At 34.3% G+C, this 17,056-nt stretch overlaps 1 protein-coding gene across 1 annotated transcript in view; it reads right to left on the bottom strand.

Moving 5' to 3' along the window:
- The window catches only part of Cfap47 (cilia and flagella associated protein 47), a 529,200-nt gene that overhangs the window by 187,210 nt on the left and 324,934 nt on the right, over positions 1-17,056 (bottom strand). The gene's annotated exons all lie outside the window — the stretch shown is intronic.

Genomic DNA, 17,056 nt, shown 5'->3' with positions numbered 1-17,056 from the left:
TCAAGTTTCATTGCACTGTGGTCAGATAATGTGCATGGGATAATTTCTGTTTTCTTGCATATACTTAAGCATGACCTATGGACTAGTATGTGGTCTATTTTAGAAAATGACCCATGTGCAGCTGAGAAAAATGTGTATTCAGCTGTGTTTAGGTGGAACACTCTGTGTATTTCCACCAAGTCCATTTGCTTCAAGCTCTGGTTCAGTTCTGTTATTTCTTTGCTAAGTTTTTGTCTCGTTGACCTCTCTTTTGGGGATAAGGGGATGTTAAGGTCTCCTGTTAAGACTGTGGTATTGGACATTAGATCTTTCATGTCCATTAATATTTGCTTTTTATAGTTGTGTGCTCCCATGTTTGGTGCATACATATTTATGAGTGTTACCTCTTCTTCTTGAATTTTTCCCCTAACCAGTATATAGTGGCCTTCTTTATTTCATTTGATCTTTGTTGGTTTGAAGTTGAGACTGTCTGAGAATAGGATTGGTACCCCTCCTTTTTTCTGTGGTGCTGGGGCATGTATTATTGTGTTCCATCCTTTGACTTTTAGCCTATGAATGTCTTTATGCATTAAATGTGTTTCTTTTATACAGCATATTGTTGGATTTTATTTACTAATCCACTGTGCCAGTCTATTTCTCATAATTGATGAATTGAGACCATTTACATTGATGGTTATAACTGAAATGTATTAACTTATGATTGACATGTTATTTACCTGCTGTCATTTACTCCTTTGTTTAATTGCTTGCCCTATTTTTTTTGGTTGTTTCTGATCTCATTCGTTGATCTCTGTTCATTTTGGTCCCTCTCTAGAACATCTTTCAGTAGCCTGTGTAGGGTTGTCTTTGTCATCAAGAAATTCTTTCGCTGTTCTTTTTCATGAAAGCATTTCAATACTCCATCAACCTTGAAAGAGTGGTTTTTTTGGGGGTTTGTTTTTGTTTTTTGTGGAACTGAGGATTGAACTCAGGCCCTTGCGCTTGCCAAGGAAGCGCTTATTCCACTGAGCCATCTCCCCGGACCCCTTTTTGTAAAAAAAATTTTAATTTTTGTTTTTATTTTTTAAAGTATTTACTGACTGCCCCTGTTTTGTTTTGTTTTGTTTTGTTTTGTTTTGTATTTTTGTGGAACCGGGGATTAAATCAGGTCCTTGCACTTGCCAGGGAAGGGCTTCTTCCACTGCGCCATCCCCTGGCATGAAAGAGAGTTTTGCAGGGAATAGTAGGCTGGGCTGAAATTTGTTTTCATAGATGACTTAAAGTATTCTGCACCATGCTCTTCTTGCCTTCATGTTTTGTGAAGAGAAGTCGACCATAATTCTGATGGGTTTTCCTTTGAATGTGATCTGCTTCTTTTCTGTAGCGACTTTCAATATGTTATTCTTGTGCTGAATTTCTGGGATCTTGACTATTATATGTCTCTGTATGTTTTTAATTGGGTTGTGTTTACTTGGCATTGTGTATGCTTCGGTTACCTGAATATCAGACTGTTTCCTCACATTTGGGAAGTTTTCTGCCATTACTTCTGTCCATATTTTTTAAATGTCATTTGCATTGACTCCTTCTTTCTCATTGATAAGTATTAGTCTCACATTGTTCATTTTTGCATCATCTTGGAGTTGATGGATTATTTTTTCCAGCTTCGTAGTTGTTTTTAAGAGATCCTGTCTTACCTATTCACTAGCTGCACCAGCATCTTGAAGAGCTGAAACTCTGTCTTCACTTTCACTCAAAGGGTTTTGCAAGCTTGTGATTGAGAGTTTCATTTCCTCTCCATATCTTTGACACTGCCCCATGCAATCTATTTCTTTCCTGTATTGCTCATTTGATGAATCCATCATTTTTCTAATCTCCTCTATTTTTTTATCAATGTGTTTCTTAGAAGCAGTTATAAATTCTTTTACTGCATCTTTTTTCAGATTGTGTTTCCTCCTTATGTTTCTGTAGTTGATTCTTTACTTCAGATGCTATGAGTTCTGACAATCCTTTTTTATTTCAGAAAATAATTATGCTCTGAGTTCCTCTATAACTTTCTGCTGTTGCTTATTTACTATCAATGCTATTAATTCGTACATTTGAGCTGAGCTATTAGAAAAGAATTCCACTCTGAGCTCTTTCATAACTTTCTGCTGTTGCTTATTTACTATCGATGCTATTAATGCATACATTTGAGCTGAGCTAATGTCCTCTATGCTTTTTTTATGTTTCTTACTTTTTTTTTTTAGCAGAACACCTCCATATGTTTCTGTATTTCATTCTTTACTGCAGATGTTATTAATTCAGGGATTTCTTTTTTCATTTCCAGTCTGAGTTCTTCTATACCTTTCTGCAGCTGTTTCTTTATTTCAGAAGACATTGATTCATTGCTTTCAAGTGTGTGTTTCCCAATTTTATCTGTGTCAGTGTCCTCTGCACTTGTCATGGGTGGGCTTGTGTTCTGACATTGCATTTTGCTCCTTCTCATTGTCATTTTGTGTAGCACTGTCTTCTGACCTTTGTTGTAGATCTTTGTTGCAGTTATAACCTTAGCATCTACTGAAGTTCAGGTGCAGATCTACAAAGTTTGGATTTATCCAGCTGTGCCTGTTCTGGGTCTGGCTGCTGTGCTCAGTTCCTTCCTGCTGCTGCCCTTGGGAGTGAACCTGTTGTGCCCCCCTTGCAAGATGTTCTGTTACTGGCCTAACTGGGTGGTTCTGTACCCTACGCTCTCTGCAGGGATTGCAGTTTCAGGGTTTCACCCCACGCCTGTGTGCCAAGCCGGAGCTGATTCTGGAGGGGACAAGGTATAGTAGGGGGAAGAGGCAGCTCTCCCACACACTCACCAGGCCTGGGCTATGACTGGATCTGCGAGTTCTCGGAACACAGCATGAATTCCTAATCTGCAGGTGGGGTGAGGGAGGTGCTGCGGAGTGGTGGGGGGCATCCTAAGGGGGTGGAAGATTGTCTCACCCACTCTGCTCCTGAGCTGGAACCAGTAGGTCCTGCCTGTGCAGGGTAGCTGGATGCTCTCCTACACAAACTCCAGGCCTGGGCTAGGACTGGGTCTGTAGGATTTTATATTGATGCTTGGAAAATATATGAGTAATTTTTTAAATTAATTTTTGTTCCAAACTTTATTTCCTGACTTCTTCAGCTTAATTGCCTGCAAAGAATAAATTGTATGTAAGCAAAAACTGAAAAGACCTGCAATGTCCAAGGGGTTTAGGCATAAAAAATACTAGAGATCTAGATTAAATCAGATCCACAACAAAACTATTTTAAAAAGCAGTTATAAAATAAAATAGTAGCTCCCAGTAATTTCTTCCAGGTGTTATCTTTTTCAGAAGTTGACTTAGTTCAGTTTCCCTTATTTTTAGAAGCCTCATCAAAATTCTCCACAAGATCTGGAAACTTCATCATCCTTCTTTTCAGTAGCAAGTGGTGCTTTTTCATCCACAGATTGTTTGGGCAGTGCTTCAGCCAGTCTTCTTAAACTAATCAGATTGCCTGCATGAAACTTTTTCCAGATGCTGGGTACCATTTATGGCAGTTGATGCATCTGAGCATGCCCTGTAATGGTGAAAGTGTTTGCTGCCAGAGATGCCTGAACTTTTGTGCTGTTTAAGTGGATAACTGTTCCTTGGTTTGTAAGCAAAGTCATCAATACTGGATATATTGTTTATCCCTAATTTCTTTAATGAGAACTGAAGATTTTTATCATCTGCTGTGCCTGTTCTATGAAACAACTTCTTTCTGTGAGCAGTTCCCTTCCCACCAAAACACACTCATGCCTGCAGATTAGCAAGTTTTTCTTTTTTCATGATAGTTTCTTTCATCTTGTAGGAGCGGATGTGTGGCAGCATTGGGGAATAGGGCTAGTACTAGAGGTTCTCCAGTAGACCAGATGAGATTAGGCACACATATGTAGGGACCCAAGATGGCAGCTAGGAGAAATTCTATGTAATAATTTTCTCTGAGATTATAGGTGTTGATACATCCAAATATTTTATTTTATACTTCATATCTCTTTGTATCATACAAATATCTATAGTGACTCAGCAACCTTATTTTCAACAAAGGGAACAAACATGATTACTGGAAGAAAGATAGTATCTTTAAAAAATTGTGCTGAAAAAAAATGGCTCTCTCTACATGCCGAAAACTCAAACTTAACCCAGGTCTATCATCATGCACTAAGCTATAGTCAGAATGGATTAAAGATTTAAACATTAAAACAGAAACAATAAATCTCCTGGAAGAGAAAGAAGAACTCTTGAAGACATAGGAATAGGTAAAGAGTTTATGAATAAAAATCAAATCGCACAGGTAATACTTGAGAGAATTAACAACTGGGACTTCTCTTATTGAGAAGTTTTTGCACATCAAAAGAAATTACCAATAAAGTGAAAAGACAACCCACAAATTTGAAAAATACTTGACTAATAAGCACACAGGCAAAGTTCTGCTCTTTGAAATTTATAAAAATATATTATGGTCCCAAAATTTAAAGACCCAATCCAGAAATGGACATCCGAGATGAACACACATTTCTCAGAGGATGAAATTAAAGAAGCGAATAAACATATGAAAAAATGTTCCACATCACTAGACATCCGTGAAATGCAAATTAAAACAACACTGAGATACCATCTCAACCCAGAAAGAATGGCTATAATCAAGAAATTACCCAACTACAAACGTTGAAGAGGCTGTGGGGGAAAAAGGAACCCTTCTCCATTGCTGGTGGGAGTGTAGACTGGTGCAATCATTATGGAAATCAGTGTGGAGACTCCTTACAAAACTAGGACTAAAAATTCCATTCAAACCAGCTAGTCCCCTACAGAGAATTTTCCCAGAGGAATGGAAATTGTCATATCACAGTGATATATGTCTACCTATGTTCGTCGCACCAAAAATTGTGATAGCTAAATTTTGGAAGCAACCAAGATGCCTGTCACCTGAGGAATGGATGAAAACGATGTGGTATTTTTACACAATGGAGTATTGCATAGCTGTGAAGAATGATAAACTCTAAGCTTTCATATTTAAGTGGATGCCACTTGAAGATATACTCATAAGTGAAAGAAACCCGACCTACATGTGTAAATATCATATAGTCTCCCTAGTTTAACAACTCAAAAGAAGACATACAAACAGAAAGTTATAAAACACTTAAAATGAAAGTTAAAACTTGAGGATCAGACAACGAAGTGAAAGCAAGGAGAAAAGCTAGGAAACAGGACAGGGGCAAAGTCATACATTTATATGGACAAGATGGGTAAGGCAATAATCCTGAGAATCTTCAGGATGTTTTTGAAACTAGCAGATAACTGGTAGGATTCTCACCCTGAGTAACTATATATGCTGATACCTTTGAAATAAGCAACAGCACTGAAGATAGCAATATGTAATAGTAGTGTCCTGCTTGGAATGCCTATTATTCAAGTCTTCTAAGTATGTATTTCTTGTCATGTAATATCAATAACAGCCATACTGTCTCTCAAGTAAATGTTTGTTTTTTTTTTAAAAAAAAAAAGGGTAATAAGTGAAAACAAGAGACAAAAAAAATAAATGTCACAGGACAGTCCTGCTACAAGATGTACATTATTAGATTTCTAAATTTCTGTGTGAAATATATGACTGTTTATTGCTATTTTTAAAATATCGTTTTCATTTTAATTTTTTCCTTCATATTCAGGAGAGATTTAAAGTTTAACATATCAATTCTTGATGGAAAATTCCTGTTCTATGTTATGCCTAAGATGTTTGATATTCAGACAGATAGTGAGGTTAAGCTTAACTGCCTCTGTTGTAGGGCAATAATAATAAACTTCTCTTCTGGAGGTTAAAACCTAAGGTTGCAGACCAAAAATGAGAGAAAAAGAAGGGCTGAAAGAACAGCCAACATTTTGGCTCTAGCCCTTCAAGTCAATGCGGACTCAGGACATTGGAGATCCTACACTGTAACATCATGTAAGTCAATTGTGTCCCAAGTTTTCTGAACAGGGAGATTATGGGGCCACAGAGGAAAGTGATTGATGATCTACAGTGTGCCTAAGGAGAGTTACATGGAGGGAAATCATTCACTCAGGCTTTCACAGAGAGCAAATTGGTCAAGCAATGGACATGACTCATCCACATGGCTGACACTGACAAAGGATCTACAAACTGTAGTACAGGGTTTTAGGGTAAATACTGAGAGAATTTGACTGACCATATCAGATACAAAAGTTACATTTATTGTTGTATAGGTCTTGCTTTATCTTGGTCCTGACCATCTAGAGCAAAAGTATAAAAATGAAGTATAAAAAGTAAAGCCATATTAATATGCTGAGCTGTAAAAGGCTCAAGTCAACAACTTCTGACATTGCCAGTCTTACAAAAAATCCACTATTTTTTTTGATTCCTGAACTGTATTGTAATATTTTGCTGAAATCAATCACCTACAATATTTAAATGACAATGGAATGCCCTTCTCTGACAAAACGAAGCAAAAAAGGGGAATATAAATGAATGACCATTTTTTATCTGTACATTCAAAATAGTTAGGATAGATATACCTCTACATTCTCTTAATTCAATGAATGGCAAGATTTGTTCTAACAGTGTTTGTGGACAGGATATCGTGTCTGCATCTTGTACAATGAGTAACCACTAAGACAACAATATGCAATGTATTAATTATTGAAACTGTGGTAGTAATCTTTTTTGAAATTGTTTCATTGCTATTTGTTTCTCAATAAAATTATTTTAAAAAAACAAATTTCTATAGGGAACATGAATGTTAAAATATTTTAAAAATATTTACACATTAATTTAAAATGTATTTTTAAGAGAGGCTGATTCCCAATAAAACATACGCAATTACATTGATATATGTTTTCAATACATGATATTTCCATACATTTGAAGGTATTGGTATAGACATATATCTTACTTTTAGACGTTTTAATCCCTTTCTCCTTTTCTTTCCCTCACCACTTAAACAGTTTATTATTGGAAATAATTATAGTTGTAGTTCTTCTCTTTGAAAGAAGTGAGAAACACAAACACTAGAGTTAAATCATAAAAAGGCACTTTTAAAAATTAGAAATTAAATGTTTATTTCCTAAGGAAATGGTTATGGATTTCTCTGAAATTCAATGTATTTAGGTAATGCAAATGTACAAAAAAATCTTGTTATTACTTTTAAATTTGTAGTAGCTTTATTATGATTTCAACATGTACTTTCTGAACTATTTCAATTCTGTTGCTTCTTTCTCTATCCATTTTTCTGTTTTTATCTTTAAAGTAATCAATTCTTAAAAAGTGTACATTTAACCCCACAACCATGAATATTTATTGTGAAGTGAGATGACTAACAAATATTTCACTATTTAAAGCAACATAATGCTTCTCTAACTGCAATGGAACACACATCACTGACAAAACAAAATTAAAATGCTGGACATGTTGGGAGTCAGGGAAGCTAGGAAATTGATCAAATGTGTATAGATGGGATGGGACCTCAGCGCCTAAAGCAAACAAGCTGCCTCAGTCCTGAGATAAACATACTGTCTGGTTAATGTCAGCTACTAATCACTAGGAAACCTTGTGTCACATGTTACTAACTTTACAAAAGTGTAAATAAAGTACTGTTTTGTTGTGAAAAAATGCATATATATATATATATATATATATGATAGGATAGATATACAGCTACTTTCTCTTAGCTTATTGAGAAGAAACGGTTAAACTAATATTGTTTAAATGAGATAACACGTCTACATCTTGTCCTTTGAATAACTACTATGAAGATAACAATATGCAACGTATTAAGTATTGTAAATCTTTTACTATACTATTTTTTGTTTTACTATACTATTTTGAAACTTTTTCATTGTTATTTTATCTTTTCTCAATAAAATGAAAATAAATAAAATAAAACTGAAAAACAAACAAAAATAAACCAATATAGTTAATAATGTACATATTATGGTGTTTATGTCAACATATTATTCATTTGATGAGCCATATTTTCCCCTTCTATGTCTCTCTCATCACTGTTATTATCTTTTAATATAGAAATTGGATAGTTTTATCATTTTTTATTCCCTTACACTGAAATATTATAATCACTTAAGATGTAGGTTGATAGGATTTTTTATGCAATTTAACTATTAAATAAGCCCTATGATTATCCTTATTTTAAAGAACACAAATTGTGACAAATTAACTCAGTCCTTTTCCTAAGGTTAACCAGCTAGCAATAGTGTACTTGGGAGTTAGGGATGCAGCTCAGTGACACAAGTGCCTAGCTGCCCAGTGCAAGTTCCCGAGTTTGATTCCTGATACAGAAAAATACATATTAAATTAACAAATAAATAAATAATGTGCTTGGAATTTAGAGATGACATTCTGGTTTCAAAATTCACCCCATTTTTGTACAAGGGAGAAAATTACAAAGAGAAGAGAAGAAATTAATGCAATTGAAACTAAGAAAACAATACAAAGGTCAACGAATTGAAGAGTTGGTTTTCTGAAAGATTAAATGGAACTAATAAACCCTAAGCCAACCTTATCAAAAAGAGGAAAGAAAAGACTCAAATTCATACAATTAGGAATGAAAGGAGTGAAACAACAACAGGTCCTACAGAAATTCAGAAGATTATCAATATCTATGACAAGAACTTGTACTATAATGTGATGGAAAACACAGATGAAATGGACAGATTACTAGATATGTACTAGATACAGGTTATTAGACACATGAATTTCCAAAGAAGAATCAAAACTACAAAAATTATAAATAATTTAATATGCCCATGAAATTGAAAATATAATTAAAAATTTTTTAACATAAAAAACCCAAATCATGAGGGATTAACTGCTGAATTACACAAGAAATTTAGAGAACATCCAATGCCACTTTTCTTGAAAAGCTTTAAAGAACTTAACAAGAAATAAATGCTCCCAAACCATTCCTGGAAGAAAGTATTACCCTGATACTAAAACCAGAGTAAAACCCAACCAGAAATGAAAATCAAAGGCCAACATACCAAATGAACATATACATATAAACCTCATAAGCTATGGAAATAGAATACAGCCAGTCCTCAAGAAGATTATTCACCATGATGAAGTACAATTCATCCCAGGGATTAATGGATGGTTCAACATATGCAAATCAATAAATGTAACATATCATAGCATCAAAGCCAGAGGCAAAAATCACATGACTGCTTCAAGACACACAGAAAGACCATTTGACAAACCTCAAAACACATTCATGATAAAAACGCTACAAAAAATTAGCATAGATTGTCTTTCTCTCAATCTGATAAAAGCTATCTATGACAAATCTCTATTGACAAATCAACAGTGAACATTAAAGCAAACTGTCAAAACTTTAAAAACATTTACTCTAAAATCAGGACCAAGAGAAGGATGTCCACTACCTCCATTCCCATTTAAAAAGTTCTAGAAGCATTAGACAGAAAAAAATTAGAAAAGAAAAAGAAATAAAGAATAAATACAGGAAAGAAAGAGTATATACTATCATTCTTTGCAGATGACATGATATACTACACAGGGAACAAAAAAAAAAGAAAAGAAAAAAGAAAAACTGCATCAAAAGACTTGAAAATTTAGTAACTGAATTGAGTAACATAGCTGGATGCAAAGCCAAATATCTATGGGCTTCTTGTAAACAAACAGCAAATGCAGCTAAAAAGAAATTAGGGAAACAACACTTTTCAAAATAGCATTGGAAAAAAATGTAAAAATTAGGAATCAGTGTAACAACAGGCATAAAATATTTCTACATTGAATACTACAGTACTCTGAAAAAGGAGATCGAAGAGGATCTCAGAAAAGGGAAAAATATCTCTAGCTCTTGTGTAGGAAGAACCAACATGGTAAAAATGGCCATACTCTCAAATTTCATATACACTTTTAAAGAAATCTTAACCAAAATATCGTTAGCCTACCTCACAGAACTAGAGAAAGTTTTCCTGAAATTCATTTGGAACCAGACTAGACCAAGAATAATGAAAACAATGCAAGACAACAAAAGCACGATACAGGGCATTACAATCCCTGGCTTTAAATTGTACTAAAAAGTCACTGTGATGAAGACAATGTGGTACTGGGGAAAAAAACCAACAACAAAGCAGATCAGATTAGAAAACACAGAAACAACTCTAGAAACACTGAGCCACTTTGTCTTTTACAAGGGGCCAAGCAGGTTCACTTGGAAAAAGCCTTTGTAATAAACAATGCTGGAAAAACTGACTTTCCACATTTCAAAGACATGTGCTCACTTCAGCACCCATACACATACCACATACTAAAACTAAAACCATGTCTCTTACCATGCTAATCAAAAATTGCAATTGAATAGGTAGAATATTTGAACACACAAGTAAAAGATCTCTACATTGAAGGCAACGATTCCATAAACAAAACCCAGATTTCACAGGACATAGTACAAAGAATCAATAACTTGGATTTAATGTTATTAAAAACCTTTTGCATAGCCAAAGAAATTAGCAATAGTGAAAAGACAACCCACGGAGTTGGAAATAAGTTTAGCTGCTTTTCCCAGGCTAAAGGGATATTAGTCATTGACTATTATTTGGAATATATGAAGAATTGAAAAAGAAAAAAAGTCATATTTAAAGACCAAATCCAAAAGTAGACATCTGAGATAGATACACCTTTTTCCAAAGAAGATATACAAATGCAAGTAAATGCATAAAAAAGATCAGCATCACTGGTCATTCAAGAGATGCAAATTAAAACAATTCTGAAGACAACAATATGCAATGTATCAATTATTGTAACTGTGCTACTAACTTGTTTTGAAACTATCTCATTGCTACTTCTTTCTCAATAGCATTATTAAAGCATAAAAAATAACTGCTGAACTATATTTAAAAAAAACAATGCTGAGATTCCATCGCATCCCACAAAGAATGGCAAGTATCAAAAAATCAAGTAGTAACAATTGATGGCAGGGATATGAGAAAAGGAACACACTCCACTAATTGTGGGAGTATAGACTGATGCAACTACTGTGGGAATCCCTGTGGAGATTCTTAAAGTAACTAGAATTGGAAATCCCATTTGACTCAGCTACTTCTCTTCTGGGTATTTTCGTAGAAGAATTAAAAACATCGTGCTACAGTGTACCCATGTCTATAGCAGCAAAAAATTGTAATATATAAATCTTGGAAACAACACAAATGTCCATCTACAGAGGAATGGATAAAAAAGATGTGGTGTTTTTATACAATGTCATATTATTCAGCTATAAAGACAAATAAATTCAAGGCCTTTATACATAAATGGTCTCAACTAGACAACGCCTCTTTGTGATTACAATATTTTGAAAATTAACAACAGGAGACTTTTTCAACATTTTAACAGAAGTATTACAATCACAAATAGCAATAGTAAGTGGTAAAAGATAGAAGCTTCTTTTTTGTCACTTGCACTTGCCAGGGAAGCACTTATTCCACTGAGTCAGCTCCCTGGCCCCTAGAAGCTTCTTGTAAGGTTAGGATGAAAAGAAAGATGATTGCTTTTCCCAAGTCTGTTCATGGTAGTACTGAAACTTCTAATTGGAGTTATGTATGGAAAAAAAAAGTAGTACAGGCATCAAAATGGGAAAGAAAGTAAAAATTTTCTCATTTTGCACATGACATGATGTTATACATAAAAGTGTTAAAGATTTCACAAAAAAACTGTTAGAAAATGCAGCAAATTTTCATGATACAAAGGCAGCATGAAAAATCAATCGAATTTCTGTACACTAGCCATTAAGAAGTTGAAAAGGAGATTAAGAAAACTAAATGAATTGCAAACATCTACTGATGAAATTTATTTATGTATGTTTTTATTTATTTATTTCTGGTATTAGGGATCAAACTATGACCTTGTGCTTGTTAGGCAGGTGCTTAAGCTACTGAGCTATCTCCCTAGCCCTAATAATGAAATTTGCAATAGCTTTTTTTTCAAACCAGGAATAAAACTCAGGACTTTGCAGTATCCAAGAAAGTGTTTCTGCCACTGAGCTATATTCCTGGTTTAAATTTAAAAACAATATAAAAAGAAAACAATTCAGAGGCAGGGTTGGTGGAATGCACATATAATCTCAGGACTCTGAAGGCTGAAGCAAGAGGATTTTTGGGAGTTCATGGCCAGCCTTGGTTACATCATGAGTTTAAGACCAACCTAAAACGTAGATTAAGACCTTGTCAACAACAACATCAATAAAATGAGATAAAGTCAATATTTGGATAAACTTAAACATGCCACACAATATGCATGGACTGAATAATACAAAAAGTCTGATGAGTACTTAAAATCCAGAATTATACCAATCACCTACATACTTTTCTCCAAGAGAAACCCTTGTCTAAGAAACATCACTTTAATTTTACTTGTAAATAAGTATCTTTTAAAATTTAATCATTATTTTTGGTTAATTAGTTACTGTGAAAGAGATAAGCAATCTAATTTTTATATAATATTAAAAAGTGGGGCTGCAGAGATAGTTCAGTGGTGTAAGTGCCTGCTGCAAGTACAAGAACCCGAGTTTGATCCTCAGTATCTCATGTCAGTACTGGCTCAGGAAACCTGGGTGCGCTGTACCAGTCTGGAAACCAGGCATGGTGGCACACACCTGTAATCTCAACACTGGGGAGGCTGAGACAGTAGGATTGCTGAGTGCGACCTGTGTATTAAGATCCTGTATCCAATAAATAAGTAAATAAAATTCTAAAAAGAAATTAAAAAATAAGAAAACAAAATTGTCTCTACCTGATTGATAGCAATGAACTTTTAAGCTAAATGCAGGAAATAATAATGTTGAGTCTGGTAATGTACTTTTAGTGGTAGAGTACACACCTAGAATGTGCAAGCCTCTTGGCCTTAGAGGAAGCTGGATGACTTACCCAGGTCACACAGTAAATGGAAAGATATATCTATATATATATATTTCCCTGGCGTGAAATATAAGTAATGACACATTGTCATATTTAAATATTCCACAGAACATATAGGCTTTTGATTAGAAAGAAAAAAATCTTTTGCATAAGCACAAACATTTACTTTGTCCTAAAGCAACAGATTTTAGATACTGCTCATTAATCAGATAAACTATTTCATTCCTTAGAAAACTTTGAAAAGCTAGTTTCCATGGCAACAAGTGAATGTATCAAAGTGTTTGCTGTCTTTGCCCTTAGTCTCCTCATAAGTCTCCTGCTGTCTCCACTGGCTTCATGCTTCACCGCTTCCTGTGTTTGTAAAGGTTTTATCAAGTCATGAATTTTTTGGAAACACACTAATTTTTTATAAGTGTTTACTTTGTGAATATCATAGTATACGTGATCAGGTCCATTTTAAAAAGATCTGTTTCTCTAACCCATGCTACCTAACAAAATATGAGAAAAATTAAGATGGCCTGTAAAATCTTTTCATAACCTTCCTTCTTCTTTTTTACCTTCTTTTCTTGTTGAGGGATGTACAGGAATTGAACTCAGACCAACAGACTGCACGGTAGGAGCTGTGAACTAAATCTCAGACCTTCCTTTCTTTTGAGAAGAACCATGCTATGTTGATCTGTCTGGCATCCAGTTCCTAGGCTGAAGTAATCTTTCTGCCTTGGTCCATCCAGTAGCTGGGAGTACATGCATCCATATGCCTCATCCTTTTCTTGTCTATTTTATTTTTATTTTTATTTTACTTATTTATGCACTTTTGCAGTACCAGGAATTGAACTCAGGACCCTTCACTTGCCAGGCAAGCACTTATTCTACTGAGCTATCTCCCCAGCCCTTCTTTCTCTATTTTAAATGTGTTTTAAGCTCATTTTCTCCTGATTTATATCCACTCACTAGAGGACCAAAAAATAAGATGGAAAAACAAAATTATGGAGCTGATAAATAATGCCAAAGGCTATGCACTAAGGCAGTGATGATCCAAAAGACTATGAAAATTGAATATTTCTTCCTAATCTACATTATTCCAAAGAAATTTTCAAACTCACACAATTCAACAATTAGAAAGCAGCGAAAGTGTGCATGGAGGGGAGCAATGGTCAAAAGATTTGAAAAGACATTTCAGTAAATAATATATGATGGCAGACAGGGACATGGAAAGATGTTTAACATAATTCATCAATAAAATGTAGATAAAAAGCATATTACAATATTATTATACTAAAGACTAAAATTAAAAGGATTAACCCTACTTCTACTTAATAGCAAATAAATACTTGCTTTTTTGTACCTGATGTTGATCCAGAAGCCAATCTTGGTCTGGTCATCAAAAATATATCATATTATGAAAGGGCAAAAAATGTAGTATGAAAACACAGCCTTTTGAGAAGTGCACACAAGCATGCGCATATATACACACATACATACACACATATACACGCACACACAAGAAAAGCCATTTAGGTTGATTTTACAGGAATTAATTTTTAGTGATTTGACATATTTATTGTCAAGTCAGTATGTTATGGTTGCCCATTTTTAAAAATTTGTCATTGAAACATGACACTATTAGTGACATAAAGATTATTGAATACGTAGTGTTCCTTTCATTCATTACTAAATTCTTATAGGTGGATGATTCATTTTTTTCTTTAGCTTTGCACAAATTTAATTTTTTTATTTTACTTGTGAAAAAATTATGCATGTTCTAAAATACGTTAGTGGTTTTTCATGTAAGAACTTTTCTTTTTAAATAGGTCTGAACTGACTATTTTTAGGAAAAGTTTTTATAGCCACTAAATTATATTTGTTATTTTTGTATATGTATCATCAGGGTGATGAGGGCACCAATATTTTAGGAAATAACATTTGTTTCTTCAAATTATCACTAGAAGAAATTTATTTCATGAAATGTTGACTGAAAGAAAATACACTACATATGAGAATACTTAAATTATATTTTGATTTTTTGTTTTGTTTTGTTTTTTTAAGACAGCCTCCCTATGTAGTTCAGACTGGCCTTGAACTTACTATTTAGCCTAAGTAGCCTCACTGGGAAGGCTGGACTTGAGCTTGCTGTGATCCCTCTGCCTTAGCCTTCTGGGATTACAGGGTATGGGTCTTAATGCCTGGAAAGAAAATTCTGAATACAATTCATTTCTGAAGGCAAAAGCAGAGACATAGGACTAGAGCAAGTAATGTGAATGGCAATATTCATATTGTTCAGGTATTTAAGATAACACACACGGACAAAAATCCTGCTCTTATGGAGACAGTTTATAGCTGGAAGCTGGATGTGGTGGGGCATATCAGTAATGACAGGTACTGGGGAGGCTGAGGCAGGAGGACTGCAATTTTGATTCTAGCTTGGGCAACTTCATGGAACATTGTCTCAAAAAGTAGTGGTTCAACTGTATCTTAGTGCTGGAGAACTTGCATATATGCAGAATTCCTGGGCTTAATCTCTAATACTACCAAAAAAGAAGCACTTAGCTGGAGGGGAGAGGGTCTAAAATATGAAATGCATCATGGGTATTCTATTTTAATCTGTGCTAGGATTACATACATTGTATTAGTTATTGGCTACATTTTAATTTTTATCATTTTTACTTTAAAGGGGAATCTGAATGTCAGAAAATACATAATATGTTTTGTTTGAAAGTACTACATAAAGTATACAGAGTTGGTATGGGATGGAAAATAGTTAAATTCTAGATTTCTTAAAAAGAAGAAACGGAGTGTTTATAATAAAAAGTTAATAAAATTATGCTTTGCCTGGAAAAAAAAGAAAGAAAATGTAGTATGACATATTACTGATAGGCTTATTAACATGAACGGATTTGTTTCTATCTAATCATCTCAATTAGATTTGGGACTAGAATTAGTACAGATTATGTTTTGAAGGGTGAGAAGGGAATGCAGGAAGAAAAAAATCAGTACCAAAATCCCTCGACGGCAACACTGTCTAAGTTGTTAAAGCCCTAACGAGACAGAGCTCAGACTTTCTAAAAAGGCAGAAAGAGTGAAACCTAACAGCAAATTCCAAAGGTCCACAAAGGGACCTCCACGTAATTGTTCTATTTCCTTGCAGTACCCTAAAGCATTGCTTTTACAAACCATTCCTGTCATCCCAAAAAGTATGAAAAATTTCATTCCAAAAACATTTTTAGAAAGATTACTGATACCTGACTGTTTTGTAAGATTCTATAACGATAGCAGTAGATACTAATGATGGGAATAAACCAATGAAATCTAAATTAAGGAGCAGGTATGCTTTTACTAATCTTCTCTATAACTTTTTCTTCACTTAGAGGAGCTAAGAAAAAGTAAGCATAATAGAAGAAGCTCCATTTCTCCCATATAACTGTATCTGTTTAGAAAATTTTCAGGAAGGATGTATAACCATCTGTCATTTCAATCATTTGTCTGCAAAGTGTGGAAGGGAATGTTGAGAAAGACAAGAAAAGAAAAAAGTACGTAAAACAATACCTCAACATTTTATGTAGTGTTACAGTCACTAAGATTCCTTCATCCTAAACAGAGATAATGTAGTAGTGTGGTGAAGAGTAGATATCTTGGAACCAAGCATCACATGTTCAAATCCCGCTTATGCCATGGACAAATTATATGACTGTTAACAAGTTCCTTTTTTTCCATAAATTTATTGTTAAACACATACCGATGAGACAGTTTCAAACCAAATTGGTAGGACAGTTTCAATAATTAACACATTGCATACATTCTTCCTAGTGGCTATTTGCTGTAAAAGATGGAGACATGATATCCTATTTACAAACTCTTTTAGAACAAATACCTCTATTCATTAAGATAATGTAATTATATATCTATACTAACCATTTTGAATACACAGATACAAAATGAACATTCATCTGTATCCCCTTCTTTGTTAAGTTCCGTTATTTGAATATTATAGATGTGTTAAGTCAGCAAAATATTCTGAAAGAGTCCGGTAGTCCATAATAGTATTGAGGCTTCTGTTTCACTGGCAATGTCAGAAATTGTTGACCTGAGTCCCCTACAGCTCAACATAACACCATGGCTTTACTTCTTATACTTCGTTTTTATACTTTTCT

This window comes from Octodon degus, unplaced genomic scaffold (assembly GCF_000260255.1).
Source record: "Octodon degus isolate 3935 unplaced genomic scaffold, OctDeg1.0 scaffold00313, whole genome shotgun sequence".
Taxonomy (NCBI): Eukaryota; Metazoa; Chordata; class Mammalia; order Rodentia; family Octodontidae; genus Octodon; species Octodon degus.
The sequence above is the reverse complement of the archived record's forward strand: the minus strand, read 5'-3'. Positions and strand labels throughout refer to the sequence as shown.